Here is an 18,416-nt window from a genome sequence, read left to right as displayed (position 1 = left end):
CATAGGGAGAGACCAGGAAGTAATTTATATTTGGAATCCCTAGTTTTCCCCCAAATCACTGTGCAAACAGTTCTTGTTCAATTATGGCATTTTTTATGCTGGGTAGGCTAAGTAAACAATTATGATTCAAATTCAAATTTATTCCAATCCTCGATGGCATTAGCAATTTTAGAACTTCCTTCCAAAATTTGACTTGAGGTTTGATGGAACATCATAACCACCTTGTAAACTCTCTAAAAACTGTACTTAGAGGCCACTTTGTAAAGAGTTTACAGGTCCTTTAATGGTAGTGATGCTGGCTTTCTTCACCACTGGAGTTTGATATATTGATAATACATGGTGATTGGCAGGACCAGCACTTGAGTTAACAATAAAGTCTAACTTTTCAATAGTTTCATGTCTTTTATAAGCATGAAAATCAAAGCAATTGGATGGCTCACAAGCTCAGGAGAGCAATGATTTAACATTCTACTATTCACACAAAATTTATATTCTAGCCAAAGCCTTGTATGCCAAGGGGAAATAATCTTATTTTGATTTGGAACTCACTTCCAGAAATGAGAAATAATTGCCAGGAAAAAATGTAAATGAAGAGAAATCAAACCAATGGCATCATAAAGAAAGAGTGCCAAAATGGATCTTTGGACCATGGAACTGAAGTTAAAAACAAAATTCTTTCTATTTTGGTATCTTCTCCTAAAATTAACATGTATCTTTTTTAAAGATTTTTATTTATTTATTTGAGAGAGAGAGAGAGAGAGAGAGAGAGCATGAGAGGGGGGAGGGGCAGTGGGAGAAGCAGATTCCCCACTGAGCAGGGAGCCCAATGTGGGGCTTGATCCCAGGACCTTGAGATCATGCCATAAGCTGAAGGCCTACACTTAACTGACTGAACCACCCAGGCGCCCAACATGTATCTTTTTAATAATGAAGAATTATCAACAAATGGTCAGCATATGCTGCTAGGGCTATCCGTTTGACCCCTGCCATGAAACCCCCCATTTAAGTATCAGCTATAGTGCTGCAAAAAAGGAAGAATAATTTTACTCATGGTTAAATCCTGGTCCCTTTCAGCAGCTTTTGATACTGGAAGACCTCAGTTACCTTGCACTGCTTAAAAACTTCTCTTGGCAAAATTTCTACAAGCAATAACTGGAAAATATGGAAAAGGGATAATACTTATTGAGGACTGGCTAAGTCTGGCACAACGTTTGCATTTTATCAGTTTTAATCTTACCTACTCCACCTACTAGGTAGATCCATGGCAGTTTTACACAGGAGGGAAACAAAGTTCAGGAAAGCCAAAGTGGTTTAGTCAAGATGATACAACCCCTAAGTGGCAGAGGTAGTATTAGGCATAGCTGCATTTTGCCTCACAGTCCATTCACTTTCCTTTTTGCCACATGAGATCCCTTTTGCATTTTATGAGAAATGTCAGAGGTGTAGAGACCTCTCTAATGTTCTCCAGTATGGTCAGTGGCTTTCCTGTTGTCCACCAATTCAACAGTGTTCTGAGAATTTACACAGCAAAAAAAAGTACCTTATTTTTGTGTCTGGAACACCAACAAAGAATGATTGTTTAGTTTGACGTGGAGTTCCCACAAATTCCTGAATTGTGTGTGTGTGTGTGTGTGTGTGTCCGTGTGTGTGTGTGTGTGTATTTCCTGTTAACCTCACCACATTTTTCTTCCTCTTTATTTCTTTAATTGGGAAAGAAAATAACAGAAAAGAAAACATGATACAGTCACACTAAATTTGCAAGCAAAATCACATGAGCATAAATTTATTGACTTGCAACCCATATTGACAGTTAGCTGTTATTTATGGGTTTCCATCATTTTTCACCTAATATAATTTTTTTTTCAAGAGTAACTAGGTATTTTTCTCTTACTAAGGTTTTAGGGAAGGTTAAATTTGACAAGTGAAAGACCAAAAGTGTAAGAAAAGGATGTGATAGCACAAGGTGGAAACTCATGTACCTTGTCAGCATTTTTTAAAGTTGATCATCTTCAGAGCTCCATTTTTGAAAGATAACAGTCAAGCAAGATCAAAGTATAAACTGTCTATCAAACCTACCATCATTATTTTATGAAAGGTGTCAGTGAGATGCTTAAAATCCATCCTGTTTTTTGAAAAGCATGAAAGATTAATTTCTGATAAAATTTCTAAATCCAAAGTGCATAGTAGTGAAGTTTGATATCCTATAGCAGATGAATACATGATTGGTGTTTCCTTGTTATGTTTTGTTTGCAACAAGAATACACACTTACACTTCCCACATGAAATGTACACTCAAACTTACATTAGCGTGCATATGGCGTGACATCCCAGCCACTTCCCAAGCTAACTTGGACTATAAGTATATGAAATGCAAAAGTAAAAGCTTTAAAATTGCTTTCTGTCAAACATCACAGCGTTTGTATACACCATTGTGTGGCATGTATGCCATTTATCAAACAGCTTCAATTTAGCAAGCAACGAAATGGAAAACCCCCTTTCATGCCAAAGTGCTGTCATAAGGTGGATTACTTGGAAAAGGGCGAAGTGTCAGGGCTTCAGAAGGCGGTTTCAGCAGATATTATTCCACACGAACAATTCTGCTTGCCTTGGTATTCAGTAAAATCACTGAAGTCTATCAGTGAGCATTGTCATTTAAAGAAAGTGAGTGGAAGAGCTCAGACTTAAAGTGTCTTTCATGCTTCTCCACATAATGAAAATCAGGAACTCAGCATCCACCAGCTCCTTCTGATTTACGCTTCTTCAGTTTCCTGCCACACATAAATATTTCTAACCATCAATTCTGAACGAAGCCAGGAGCCCAAAACCTCATGGAATGATGATACATATCTACTGCACCATCAACCCAGTGCCCTTTTCCTTAAATATCCTTGTCATTCAGGTTATAGTTTACCTTCTTTTCCCAACAATTGCTCCAAGTAAAAACATCAGTTATGAGAATTCAAAAAAACAAATTAGTGCATCACGGAATATCCAAACTAGAGGAAACCTTAGGTATTACATACCTCTCCCTCTTTTTACAGGATGGGATATTGAGAACTGAAGTGGGTTTTTGCCATAATGCTTTTGGGAATCCATCATATTAGAAGTACAGTTAGCATTGGGTATCACGAATGAGTTCCTTACCTCAAGTCATTACCCCCTTTCCCCCAAAACATTGTGATCACTTTTGCTTGGAGCTCAAAGTATGTTCTCTATCTCTGTTTGCTGGAAGGGACTTTAGATGAGGTCTGCAGAATGTCTTTATTGTGTTTAATCAAATAAGACATATAGATGATCATCATATGCATTTATTTCACTTCAAAGAGAAAACTGCCTTAGTTTCAGAGAGAAAAATATCCAGATGAAAACAATATTAGGTTGCTCCCCAATCACCCTGCCACCTTAAAAGGTGAAGTGGGCTTGGGTCTAAAGTAGAAGTCCTTTTACTATTATAGTTTCAATTAATAGAATTCATCAAAATAATTTTAAAAATTAAGTATAATCATTCAGTAAGTTAAATTGGATGATCTTGTTTTTCTTGATCTTGTTTATACAACAAATTGATAAGATCCTTCAAAAATCTATACACTTAAGAAATATTACTTAATATGACCAATATTCTTTACAAGATTATAATAGCACTTAGGTTTTTTCAGTATGATTACATCTCCACAGAATTTTTAGTGAGTGATTGCTCACATGAGAGTTGGATGTGGCACAGCTTACCCCAAATATAGTGTTGATGATACACAGTTATTCACTGTGGGTGATTGTGGGAGAAAATATTTACCATTCACATAGCTAAAATAAATGAAAATTATAAAATAAAGTCACTAAGCATTGCTCTTGGAAATACAAGCTTCATGTGGGAGAAAATGTTCCATGAGGGAAAACAAAAACACAAAGATAGCCATGGGTCAGTGCATTAGTAAGAGAGAATAATACAGAGATATGTTTCACTTTCATAACTTGTCAAGTTCACTCTCAAGTACATACCTAATAAGGAACCATGAATGTATTGAAGTATGAGATCTTTTTTCCTTTATCTCTTTTTCAAAATCATATGAATTACCTACTTGGACACACACTGAAGGCAGGGCTTTAGGAAAATCAACTAACAAAAAAATACCGATACTGGAAAATTCATTGATTTAAGCATGAATGTGAAACAACTTGTTATTTGTGGTCATATGGTTAAACTCTTTCATTTTCCCCCTATGAAGCGATGGCTAAAAGAATTGGCTTTATAACATTCAGAATAAAATAATTCATTATTTTCCCAACAATGTAGTTAGTTAATGATTAAATTAAGAGTGAGTGATAATGTTGCTGGATGATTCATAAGAAGGAAAACCCAGTTGGTCTATATCCTTCTGCGATGTCTTCAACTCTTTGACAATACTTACTTTCTCATACAGTAATTGTTCCTCTAATGTAGTATCATAGCTCTTAGACCTGGAATGTTCCTCAAGAAATCACCTCATCAACTTCTCTGCCCTTCAGCAGGGAACTCAATTCAACAAATTATTACTGAAAGCCTGCCGTGTAAGAGTCACTGTCCCAGGTCCTGGGGCAGATTCAAGAAATAATGGCTCCTGGTCTTAGGAAATTCATATTCTTCTCAAGTAGTAGATTAGAGAACTGATTCCCAGGCAAGAACTAAATTCTTTCCCCAAGGTCACACAGGCACAGGGATCTTCAAAAAACCTATCATCTTCAATGTATTCCCTCTCAGAGTTGGCAAATTACTGATAATGTGACAAAACTGTGGTGATAGGAGGATAATTTGTTCCTTGCTTTATATTACACACACACACACACACACACACACACACACACACACACACACACCACTTGAATTCAAAGGAAAGAAAAAGAGAGAAAGCTGAAACATACTAATTAGGAGCTAAGACATAACCATATATAAAGAGACTAATTGTTAAAAGCCACTACCAAGCTCTCCTTGAGAGGAATAATTTTCCAAGAAAAGATAAATGACAAAAGTAGAAAACTGGAATATAGCCATTAAAATGGAAAAAAATAAGAAAATTTGTCAAAAACTTCATGCAGTCTCCTCCACTCCCCCCAAAATGGGGCCAGGCTAATTCTTTCAAACTTTTAAGGAGCAAATTCCACTATAAGTTCTTCTCAAAAAGCCACCATATCTTTATTAGTCATGTGTGTATCTCCAATACCCAGCACAGTACCTGGCATAAAATAATGTGTAATATAGGTATTATTGGAAGAAAATAGAAATGGCATTTTCCATTGAAAATATTTCACAGAATAAAGAAAAGAATGGATGCTCCCATATTTATTTTACCAAGTTAGCATAACTCCTATAGAAAAACCTAAGAGGATTTCCAAGCAAGAGAACTGTGGACCTATAATCTTACTTACAAATATAAAGTCTAAACTTTTCAACTGAACATTAGCAATTCAATCCCCAGGGTATATAAAAAGAAAAATGCTCCATGACAAAGTAGAGTTTATACTTTAAATGCAAGAGCAGTTCGGTTGTATTAATATAAATCAACTTATCATTTACTTAAAGAGTCATATGACCATCTCAAGTTGTGTTTATATGTTTTAGGTAAAAGTTATTATCTATGCCTGACAACATGTTTTTTTAAAAATAGGAAGAAGTAAGATATTCTCTTAATATGACTTTGGAAAAACATCATAACTCAAATCTAATGCCATCATTAAGATGGCATTCTTTTAGAATGGTTTTAGGTTCACAGCTAAATTGAGAGGAAGTTAAATAAAAAAGACAGAGACTTCCTTTTTCGCTGTGATTTTCTAATGTTCTAAAGGTTTTCCACTGTTCCAAATAGAACAAAATGAAAGCTATAAATGTTGAAAATAACATCATAATTTGCATATTAATTGATTATCGGGCAGGGAAAATCAAGAGGATCAACTGAAAGTGTGTATGAATTAAAAATAAATATTAGGAAGAGTGCTGACCACAGAAATAAATTAATATTAATTGCTTTCATATAGATTAATAATCAACATACCTTAATAAATAATTAGTGGGTACCATAATGAATAAAGTAATGTGATCAAAATAATTCAACTCAAATTATCAGCAATCATGCAAAATACATCAGGACTGAATTTAATAAGAATTGTGAAGAATATGTGAAAAAATCACAATATTCAACTGGAGAATATAAATAAAGACTTGGATAATGAAAATACCAATTTGCTAAAAATAAAAAAAGAAAATATTTAAATGTGGCAGACATATTAATAGATTTTCTACATACAAAAATTTTTATATAGCAAAAGTAATATGGACTAATGATGCAAACAAGGAATTTACAAAGTGATAACTCCAAATGGTGAACAGAATTATGGAACTATTTTAAATTTTATTTGTAGTTAAGTAAATAATTAATAAAAATGGGTATTATTTAAGGCCAGTAAAATGATTGAAAAGAATGTTGCAGCCAACTACTTGGGAGTTTGGAAATTGCACTCATATATAGTTGGAGATGTATCTTGGTACAGCGTTTTGTTAATCTATATTAAAATTGAATATATGCATCACTTCTGACCTAGAAATAAAACTTTGGGAATTTATCCTAAGGAAAATAATTTAACATGGGCACAAGATGTATAATACATAAAGATGCTTACCATGTCATTGTTTCTAAAAGAGAAAGCATCAATATAAACATCCATCAGTAGGGGAATAGTTAAATCAATTATGTTATTTATGTACAATAAAATTCCCTGCTGCCATTAAATATGATGCATATTTATAATTATTGATGTGTGAAGATTCTGTGAATATAGTTAAATAAAACCAAAGAAGCAAACAGAAAACAAAAACACAAGTTACAAAACCTTGGTAAAGAAATGTTTTTCACATAGCTAGAACTCTTCCATGTGTAAATAAGTTCTGGAAGCATATAGTCCAAAAAGTCACAGTCAGATTAGGGGTCTTTATCCTCTTGTATACGCTTTCCTGTGTTTTCTGATTTTTCTGCAGTGAGTACATGTGTTTTTTTTTTAAAGAGTTTATTTCTTTTAGAATGGTTTTAGGTTCACAGCTAAATTGAGAGGAAGGTACAGGGATTTCCCATATACCACTCACCTGAACACATGCATAGCCTCCCCCATTTTTCATATATACTTTGCAACATGAAAAAAATAATAAAGGTTTTAAAAGGAATGTATTAGTTGGGGTTAAAGAAGCTGACCCTATATATTAAATTGCTTCCTGCACGAGCCATCTTTTCCTGAAGGATACATAGTTGAATTTGAAATTGAATTAGACAAGTGAAACACTTTCTTCTCTAGAGCATTTATGCCCACCTACGTTAACTATAGACAAACCATCCCAAGGAAGTCAGTGTTGAGCAAGGCCTGTCTTGAAAGCAAACAATGTTATGTTCTCTCATTTAAAAAGCCAGTCTTTTGGATAAGATTATAAATTGGTACAATCGTTTTGAAAATCCAGCAGTGGCTATTAAAGCTAAATAAGCATATATCTTTTGACATAGAAATTCCACTCCTGGGTTTATACCCAAAAGAAACGGATGCTTATGTTCATCAAAAGACCTGTACAAGAATGATCATGGCAGTTTCATTAGCAAGAGTTAAGAACTGGAAATGAACCAATGTCCATGAAAAGAAAATTATGATATAGTCCTAAAATGGAATACTACACAGCAACGAAAAGAGACAGATTGGTACCAAATACAACAATACAGATGAATCATAAAGACATAATTTTCAGTGAAAGAAACCAATCATGAAAACGTCATTACTATTTGATTCCATTTGCCTCAGTTCAGAAAAAGGAAAAAATAATCAACAGTAATAGAAATCAGAACAATAGTTAGCTTAGGGTGGAGTTATTTCCTTAGAAGAGGACAAGGGACCTTCTGGGGCACTAGAAACATATCGATCTGGGTGGAGTTCAGATGGGTGTATACATATGTAAAAGTGTACTGAGCTATATATAAAGATTTGTGAATTTAGTTTATATAAAATTGATACTTCAACCAAAAAGTTTTCTAAAAATTCAACTAATAATAAAAGCCAATCATTCCAGAAAGAAAAAGCAGGTCAGCACACTGAGCAGATGCTGTTTCAGGGTGAGTATTACATAGTCAGCACATTTTCAAGTGATGGAAAGATTATTATATCATTTGGATACACCTAATTCTTACAACTGGCCAGCAGCCATTTATAGAAATTGTTCATAAATATTTAAACATACTGCCTGGGTTTTTTTATAAAGAGCTTTTAATATTTCTCAGTTGAGGTACATTGGTGAGATTTTCTAAGATCATGCTCTTGGCATTGAAGTAATTGAAAAATCCAGTGCAAACTGACTAATCCCCGTAACAAAGAAACCTATTGTTTTCTTGCCTATTGTTTTATTTTGTATTCATTTATTCTAGGCCCATCATATTCTGCTTAACTGAGTCTCCGAATATGGAATTCCTGACTGACCTTTCCCAATGTGTCCACCATTTGGATGTTGCCAAACTCCCTCCACCTGAGGGCTCTGCGTCAGTTGGCAAAGCTGTTTGATGGTTTATCTATAAGAGAGGGACGATGGAGGAGAATTTGCCAAGGGCAAACTGTAAAAATGTCATGAGCAGGTCTCACAATTTTAAGATCCCTTTTTAAATTATTTCATGCTATCATTTCTATACTGAAATATTTTGATTTCCAGAGAGCATTCTGGGTAGCAAAAATGCAAGTACTGTACTACAAAGCTGCAAAAGTGCATAGCATAGTATGCATCCTGCTTTCAGACACACAGTTTATTTAGCACTGGCCTCAGTTTCCTTATAAGCCCCGTTCCCCTAAGGAATGGGAATAACTCAGACGTGCCAATTAACGAAGTTCCAGATTTTTATGTTTCCTTCCAGTATAAACATTTGGTCCTTCAAAGTTGAACGCTTTATCAGGTCTCTGAATATCCTAAATGGTCATTTTGGAAAAGAACTATGTCTTTTCAGATAAGACAGCTGTACACTTTCTTCTTTTCTCTCAGTTCCATTGTCCTTTTCCAAGATGGTATTTCCAAGAGGGTGTCTGGGGAGTGAGATGGGATAGATGTCACCAGTGGGACTTCATGGGTGGAGAGTGAAGCAGTTCCTCCATTGCTGTGTGTCTTCTGCTTCCTCAGGTATCTTTCTGAGGAGATGTCCCTTGTCTGATAGCTTGTGTGATGTATGACCTATTACCATTTGCACCTTAAGTAGGCAGGTTGCTCTCTCTTAGCTGCATCTAGGTTCAGCTGTGTTCCCTGATGGTCTCAACTTTTCTGCTCTAAGTGCTGTCACAAAGGCCTCTGAATACCTTCACATTCGCCATCCAGCCCTTGGCCTAGGTGTTCTACATAACAGGCCCCTTGCCTCTCACCTGGTAGGCCCTAAGGCAGAGACACTTGACTTCAGCTCAAGCATACGCCTTCGGGGACCTGTGGAAATTCCTGACTCTCAGATCAGGCCATAGGATGGTGGTCCTCAAGAAACACCTGGAGGACTTGTCAAAACACAGGCTGCCCCACCCTCAGAGCTCCTGATTCAGTAGGTCTGGAGTGCGGTCCAAGAATGTGCATCTCTAACACGTTCCCAGGTGATGTTGATGCTGCTGTCACCCTTTTAGAACCTCTAGCCATAGAAGAACCAAGCTATCAGGAAAGCTGATACTTCAGCGCTTTTAATTTTACTTTGTTGTGGCTTGATATGGTTGATGACCACCTATGACACCATTATCTTATGGACTCTTTAATGTGAATTTTAAAAAAACAGCCCCTGTTTTTGGTGTTTCCCTCACCTAACACCCTAGTGTCTCTTTGGGCTGCTTACATTCCCCATGCCCCCACCCCCATCCTGCTTCCTTACAGTCTTTCATCCCTCACAATCCTTTCAAACCACAATAACTGGATTTGGCTTTCCCATTTCCTATTTGCAATATTCTCTTACCCTAGGCAACAGGCCAAATAGTTCAGCTGCCATAGAGGGCTGGGTACTTACTTTCTTTACACTTCACAGAAGATCTGGTTCCAGAAATGGTCAAAATATTTAGAAAATTCTGGCTTTCTGTCCCCTTTCTCTGCAGCAGCAGGCAGTCGGATGTCTCAGGTTAGCTAGAGGGAAGGTTATGACCATGGAATTCCAAATTACAGAGGTCATTAATATTTCTCTGAATTAACCTTGTTACAGATATCGTTCATTGAGGACCCCATCCTAGTTCGTTCTTTGAGAGGCTAATGGCCAAAGGGCTCAAATTACAGAGCATGTCACATATAAAATAGAAAGCAAATCTATCCCTAGTGCTAAAACAGTTTTTCAATTACTCAATTAGACATTATGGAACCAAAAATCCCTATATACTGTAATCATTTTCAAATATTCATTTTCCTGCCAATAGCCACATTTTGCCAGGTTGTGGAGACAAAGCAAGTTGGCAAGATGACAAGAAACCTGTAATTGGCAGTACAGAATACCTTCCCGTTGCCAATTTCATGGGCAGGTGCCTGGGACTTGATAAGATGTCAGAGGAAAATCTGTTGCTACGATTCTGAACTTTATAGAAAGCCACTTCCTGCTATTTTAACGTTCATGACCTCAAATCTATGCTGCTGTGATTTTTTAGGTAGTTAAGTCATCTCAGTGAGCCTAGCACAATACTATACGTTCTAAATTTGGGGAAGAAATATCGTATTTAGATAGGTGTTAAGTCAAGAAAACAAATCAGACTCCACAGTAGCATACAGCCTCTTTTGAGTATTCCCTGTTTATGGAGCTCACTAGAAACTGATTTAATTGATGTCTTTGTGTTGAATTTTGTTAACATCTTGAACTATCTTTAAAGACAATCAATGTTCAAACCATATCAAAGGTATGATGGTTGGGCTATTTGCCAAGTGTATCGGCCAGAAATGGAGTACGTCATTGACCCCTTACATATAGAAGGAGATTTTTGCTAAGCCTTTGTTTACTTTTGGGTTTGGTCATACAACATCTAATTTCTATCAGTATGGAGACTTTTACATTAAGAAAAAGGCAAAGGCAGCTTTGCTGTGCATTATTTACTGGCCCCCATTTAGGGATCTGAGCCTGAACACCATCTCTGTTCAGTGAAATGCACCTCCTTTCTAGACCTCATAAGAGAATGGGCATCTGTTTTTCCTAAAATAAATCTTTGTACTCCCATTTTATCTAGTCCATTTTTTACTGCAAGTTTTTATACTTCTTTTCTCATAAGGGAGGGTCTTTAATGTAGAGAAACTTATTCTGAAGTGAAGAAAAGCATTTTCAGGGGGGGAATCTACATCGAGTACTTTTCATTTTTTTTATAATTTTTTTATTGTTATGTTAATCACCATACATTACATCATTAGTTTTTGATGTAGTGTTCCATGATTCATTGTTCGTGCATAACACCCAGTGCTCCACGCAGAATGTGCCCTCTTTAATACCCATCACCAGGCTAACCCATCCTCCCACCCCCTCCCCTCTAGAACCCTCAGTTTGTTTTTCAGAGTCCATCGTTTCTAATGGTTCGTCTCCCCCTCCGACTTATTCCCCTTCATTCTTCCCCTCCTCCTATCTTCTTCTTCTTCTTTTTTTCTTAACATATATTGCATTATTTGTTTCAGAAGTACAGATCTGTGATTCATCAGTCTTGTACAATTCACAGCGCTCACCATAGCACATACCCTCCCCACTGTCTATCACCCAGCCACCCCATCCCTCCCACCCCCAACCACTCCAGCAACCCTCAGTTTGTTTCCTAAGATTAAGAAGTCCTCATATCGGGCGCCTGGGTGGCTCAGTCAGTCAAGCGACTGCCTTCGGCTCAGGTCATGATCCTAGAGTCCCGGGATCGAGTCCCGCATTGGGTCTCCTGCTCTGCGGGGAGTCTGCTTCTCCCTCTGACCCTCTTCCCTCTCGTGCTTTCTATCTCTCATTCTCTCTTTCTCTCTCAACTAAACAAATAAAATCTTAAAAAAAAAATAATTCCTCATATCAGTGAGGTCATATGACACATGTCTTTCTCTGATTGACTTATTTCACTCAGCATAACACCCTCCAGTTCCATCCACGTCATTGCAAATGGCAAGATCTCATTCCTTTTGATGGCTGCATAATAGTCCATTGTGTATATACACCACTTCTTCTTTATCCATTCATCTGTCGATGGACATCTTGGCTCTTCCCACAGTTTGGCTATTGTGGACATTGCTGCTATAAACATTGGGGTGCACGTACCCCTTTGGATCCCTACATTTGTATCTTTGTGGTAAATACCCAGTAGTGCAATTGCTGGATCGTATGGTAGCTCTATTTTCAACTGTTTGAGAAACCTCCATACTGTTTTCCAGAGTGGTTGCACCAGCTTGCATTCCCACCAACAGTGTAGGAGGGTTCCCCTTTCTCCACATCCCCACCAACATCTGTCATTTCCTGACTTGTTAATTCTAGCCATTCTGACTGGTGTGAGGTGGTATCTCATTGAGGTTTTGATTTGGATTTCTCTGATGCGGAGCGATGTTGAGCACTTTTTCATGTGCCTGTTGGCCATTTGGATGTCTTCTTTGGAAAAATGTCTGTTCATGTCTTCTGCCTATTTCTTGATTGGATTATTTGTTCTTTGGGTGTTAAGTTTGATAAGTTCTTTATAGATTTTGGATATTAGTCCTTTATCTGATATGTCATTTGCAAATATTTTCTCCCATTCTGTCGGTTGTCTTTTGGTTTTGTGGACTGTTTCTTTTGCTGTGCAAAAGCTTTTTATCTTGATGAAGTCCCAATAGTTCATTTTTGCCCTTGCTTCCCTTGCCTTTGACCATGTTTCTAGGAAGAAGTTGCTGCGGCTGAGGTCGAAGAGGTTGCTACCTGTGTTCTCCTTTAGGATTTTGGTGGACTCCTGTCACACGTTTAGGTCTTTCAACCATTTGGAGTCTATTTTTGTGTGTGGTGTAAGGGAATGGTCCAGTTTCATTCTTCTGCATGTGGCTGTCCAATTTTCCCAACACCATTTGTTGAAGAGACTGTCTTTTTGCCATTGGACATTCTTTCCTGCTTTGTCAAAGATTAGTTGATCACAGAGTTGAGGGTCCATTTCTGGGCTCTCTATTCTGTTCCATTGATCGATGTGTCTGTTTTTGTGCCAGTACCATACTGTCTTGATGATGACAGCTTTGTAATAGAGCTGGAGGTCCGGAATTGTGATGCCACCAGCTTTGTTTTTCTTTTTCAATATTCCCCTGGCTATTCGGGGTCTCTTCTGGTTCCATACAAAATTTAGGATTATTTGTTCCATTTCTTTGAAAAAAGTGGATGGTACTTTGATGGGGATTGCATTGAATGTGTAGATTGCTCTAGGTAGCATTGACATCTTCACAATGTTTGTTCTTCCAATACATGAGCATGGAACGTTGTTCCATTTCTTTGTGTCTTCCTCAATTTCTTTCATGAGTATTTTATAGTTTCCTGAGTACAGATCCTTTGCCTCTTTGGTTAAATTTATTCCTAGGTATCTTATGGTTTTGGGTGCAATTGTAAATGGGATTGACTCCTTGATTTGTCTCTCTTCTGTCTCGTTGTTGGCCTATAGGAATACCACTGATTTCTGTGCATTGATTTTATATCCTGCCACTTGACTGAATTCCTGTACGAGTTCTAGCAGTTTTGGGGTGGAGTCTTTTGGGTTTTCCACATAAGGTATCATATCATCTGCAAAGAGTGAGAGTTTGACTTCTTCTTTGCCGATTTGGATGCCTTTGATTTCTTTTTGTTGTCTGAGTGCTGTGGCTAGGACTTCTAATAGTATGTTGAATAGCAGTGGTGATAGTGGACATCCCTGCCACGTTCCTGACCTTAGGGGGAAAGTTCTCAGCTTTTCCCCATTGAGAATGATATTCGCTGTAGGTTTTTCATAGATGGCTTTTATGATATTGAGGTATGTAACCTCTATCCCTATACTCTGAAGAGTTTTGATCAAGAAAGGATGCTGTACTTTGTCAAATGCTTTTTCTGCATCTATTGAGAGGATCATATGATTCTCGTTCTTTCTTTTGTTAATGTATTGTATCACGTTGATTGATTTGCGGATGTTGAACCAGCCTTGCAGCCCAGGGATAAAGCCCACTTGGTCATGGTTAATAATCCTTTTAATGTGCTGTTGGATCCTATTGGCTAGTATTTTGGTGAGAACTTTTGCATCCATGTTCATCAAGGATATTGGTCTGTAATTCCCCTTTTTGATGGGGTCTTTGTCTGGTTTTGGGATCAAGGTAATGCTGGCCTCATAAAATGAGTTTGGAAGTTTTCCTTCCATTTCTATGTTTTGGAACAGTTTCAGGAGAATAGGTATTAATTCTTCTTGAAATGTTTGATAGAATTCCCCTGGGAAGCCATCTGGCCCTGGGCTTTTGTTTGTTGGGAGATTTTTGATGAATGCTTCAATTTCCTTAGTGGTTATAGGTCTGTTCAGGTTTTCTATTTCTTCCTGGTTCAATTTTGAGAGTTGATACATCTCTAGGAATGCATCCATTTCTTCCAGGTTATCTAATTTGCTGGCATAGAGTTGCTCATAATATGTTCTTATAATTGTTTGTATTTGTTTGATGTTGTTTGTGATCTCTCCTCTTTCATTCATAATTTGTTTGTTTTGGGTCATTTCTCTTTTTTTTTTGATAAGTCTGGCCAGGGGTTTATCAATCTTGTTAATTCTTTCAAAGAACCAGCTCCTAGTTTCGTTGATCTGTTCTACTGTTCTTTTGGTTTCTATTTCATTGATTTCTGCTCTGATCTTTATTATTTCTCTTCTCCTGCTGGGTTTAGGCTTTCTTTGCTGTTCTTTCTCCAGCTCCTTCAGGTGTAGGGTTAGGTTGTGTATTTGAGACCTTTCTTGTTTCTTGAGAAAGGCTTGTATTGCTATATACTTTCCTCTCGGGACTGCCTTTGCTGTATCCCAAAGATTTTGAACAGTTGTGTTTTCATTTTCATTGGTTTCCATGAATTTTTTTAATTCTTCTTTAATTTCCTGGTTGACCCATTCATTCTTTAGTAGGATGCTCTTTAGCCTCCATTTATCTGAGTTCTTTCCGACTTTCCTCTTGTGATTTAGTTCTAGTTTCAAAGCATTGTGGTCTGCAAATATGCAGGGAAGAATCCCAATCTTTTGGTACCAGTAGAGACCTGATTTGTGACCTAGGATGTGATCAGTTCTGGAGAATGTTCCATGGGCACTAGAGAAGACTGTGTATTCCATTGTTTTGGGGTGGAATGTTCTGAATATGTCTGTGAAGTCCATTTGGTCCAGTGTGTCATTTAAAGTCTTTATTTCCTTGTTGATCTTTTGCTTAGATGATCTGTCCATTTCAGTCAGGGGGGTGTTAAAGTCCCCCACTATGATTGTATTGTTGTCAATGTGTTTCTTTGCTTTTGTTATTAATTGCCTTATATAATTGGCTGCTCCCATGTTAGGGGCATAGATATTTACAATTGTTAGATCTTCTTGTTGGATAGACCCTTTAAGTAGGATATAGTGTCCTTCTTCATCTCTTATTACAGTCTTTGTTTTAAAATCTAATTTGTCTGATATAAGGATTGCCACCCCAGCTTCCTTTTGGTGCCCAGTAGCATGGTAAATGGTTTTCTACCCCCTCACTTTCAATGTGGGGGTGTCTTTGGGTCTAAAGTGAGTCTCTTGCAGACAGCATATTGATGGGTCTTGTTTTTTTAATCCAATCTGATAGCCTGCGTCTTTTGATTGGGGCATTTAGCCCATTTACATTCAGGGTAACTATTGAAAGGTATGAATTTAGTGCCATTGTATTGCCTGTAAGGTTACTGTTACTGTATATTGTCTGTGTTCCTTTCTGATCTATGCTGCTTTTAGGCTCTCTCTTTGCTTAGAGGACCCCTTTCAATATTTCTTGGAGGGCTGGTTTCGTGTTTGCAAATTCCTTTAGTTTTTGTTTGTCCTGGAAGCTTTTTATCTCTCCTTCTATTTTCAATGACAGCCTAGCTGGATATAGTATTCTTGGCTGCATATTTTTCTCGTTTAGTGCTCTGAAGATCTCATGCCAGTCCTTTCTGGCCTGCCAGGTCTCTGTGGATACATCTGGTGCCAATCTAATGTTTCTACCATTGTAGGTTACATATCTCTTCTCCCGAGCTGCTTTCAGGATTTTCTCTTTGTCTGTGAGACTCGTAAGTTTTACTATTAGATGTCGGGGTGTTGACCTATTACTATTGATTTTGAGAGGGGTTCTCTGTGCCTCCTGGATTTTGATGCCTGTTTCCTTCCCCACATTAGGGAAGTTCCCTGCTATTATTTGCTCCAATATACCTTCTGCCCCTCTCTCTCTTTCTTCTTCTTCTTCTGGGATCCCAATTATTCTAATGTTGTTTTGTCTTATCGTATCGCTTATCTCTCCAATTCTGCCCTCGTGATCCTGTAGTTGTTTCTCTCTCTTTTTCTCAGCCTCTTTATTTTCCATCATTTGGTCTTCTATTTCACTGATTCTCTCTTCTTCCTCATTTATCCTAGCAGTTAGTGCCCCCATTTTTGATTGCACCTCATTAATTCCTTTTTGAATTCAACTTGGTTAGATTTTAGTTCTTTTATTTCTCCAAAAAGGGTTTCTCTAATAACTTCCACACTTTTTTCAAGCCCAGCTAGTATCTTTAAAGTCATGATTCTGAACTCTAGGTCCAACATCGTACTAATGTCAGTATTGAGTAGGTCCCTGGCAGACGGTACTACCTCTTGTTCTTTTTGCTGAGGTGATTTTTTTCGTCTTGTCATTTTGTCCAGAGGAGAACAGATGAATGAGAGAACAGAATGCTCACAGGTTAACAACGTCTCCAGCAAATATACTCTATAGAAATCAGAAAAGACCTGAAACCAGGGGACAAGAAAGGGAAAGAAAGAAGAAAGAGAAAAAAAAAAGGAAAAAGAAAGAGGTAAAAACAAACAAAAACAGAACAACAACAAAAAAAACAGATTATGATCATATATGATCAGTCTAGTGCATAGATCCGTGCCACACACTAGATTTTGGGAGTATTTTGGTCAGTTAGAAGAAAATGCCTGCTAATTTTTTTTTTTTTTTTACCGTATCATTATTTTTAATGTCCAGCATTTACAATACGAGGGCCAGAGCTTTCTCCCCAACTCAAGTTTATAAATTCTCAATTGGCTTGTGAGGCCAATAGGGATACTTCTTCTTGTCTAATCTGGTTTCTGGGAAGACTTCATTCAGGTCCTCAATGGTCATCTGATCAAATGGAATTATGTTCCTCATCTTCTCCAGCTCTTTTTCACATTCCTCAATCCTGGCCTTTGAGAGAGACAAAAACTCGGCACAACTTTTCACATCTTCTTTTTCTTTAGCATCCACCTGAACAGTATAATTATCCTCTGGTACAGGAACCTTCAGGGCATTAAACTTCTTCTCAAAGTCATCTACCAAACCAGCCTTTGCCACATTGGCCTTGTAGTAAGCCCAGTCGATAGCAGGTGGTTTCTCAGGGAGAGTAGCCAATCTGGAGGTAAGTGTCTCATTCCAGGATTTCAGGGAGTTAGCAATGGCCTTCTGATTTCGGGGTATGATCTCCCCAAAAGCTACCCAGTCAATGGTTTTTAGAGCAAGTTTTCACGCAGCCATCTTGAGATCCTTCACCAACCCCGGGGGCCTAGAATCCACAGCACTAAGGAACGGTGTGCCTACTAAAATTTTAAAGGAAGAAAGACTTATATATGTACAAAATAAGGGTTGATACAATGAAGGGATGGAAGATGAGTGTAAAGAGGAAAATTATAAAAGATTTTATAAAAGGAATTGATAAGATAAGAAGTTGTTTTTAAAAAGAAAGATTAAAAAAAAAGAAAAAAAAGGGAGAGAATGTGATCAGGCAGGAGACTAGAACAAAGCCATACACTAGTGATTTAGGGTATATTTTGATCTGTTAGAAGAAACTGTATCTCAAAATTTTAAAGAGAGAACAACTTATATATATATGCCAAAAATAAGGGTAACTACTATGAAGGGATAAAAATATGACTCTAAAAATGAAAAATAAAAAATGTTTTTTTAAAAAAGGGATTGATAAGATGTTGGTTGAAAAAGGGAACAAGAAAAATTAAAAAAAAACAGTTAAAAAATTAACTTTGAAAAACTAATGAATTATGGTAAAAAAAAAAAAAGCCATGAATTCTATGTGCAGTATTCCCCTAGCGCTGGAGTTCTCCCGTTCTCCTTGATGGGTAAACTTGGTCTTGGCTTGCTGGCTGTTCCTGCTGCTCTTCTGGGGGGAGGGGCCTGTTGCCATGGTTCCCAAATGTCTTTGCCGGAGGCGGAATTGCCCCGCTCTTGTGAGTCCGGGCTAAGCAAGCTGCTCAGGTTTGCTCTTGGGAGC

At 37.4% G+C, this 18,416-nt stretch overlaps 1 pseudogene; it reads right to left on the bottom strand.

Annotated features, from left to right (window-relative positions):
* Positions 1–17,109: 17,109 nt before the first annotated feature.
* On the bottom strand, positions 17,110–17,680 carry LOC112823040 (ATP synthase peripheral stalk subunit d, mitochondrial pseudogene; annotated as a pseudogene).
* Between the last annotated feature and the right edge of the window lie 736 nt (positions 17,681–18,416).

The sequence above is a fragment of the Callorhinus ursinus genome, unplaced genomic scaffold, assembly GCF_003265705.2.
Source record: "Callorhinus ursinus isolate GAN/ISIS: 27379988/994484 unplaced genomic scaffold, GSC_fseal_2.0 scaffold1, whole genome shotgun sequence".
Classification (NCBI taxonomy): Eukaryota; Metazoa; Chordata; class Mammalia; order Carnivora; family Otariidae; genus Callorhinus; species Callorhinus ursinus.
This window is presented reverse-complemented; position numbering and strand designations above follow the sequence as displayed.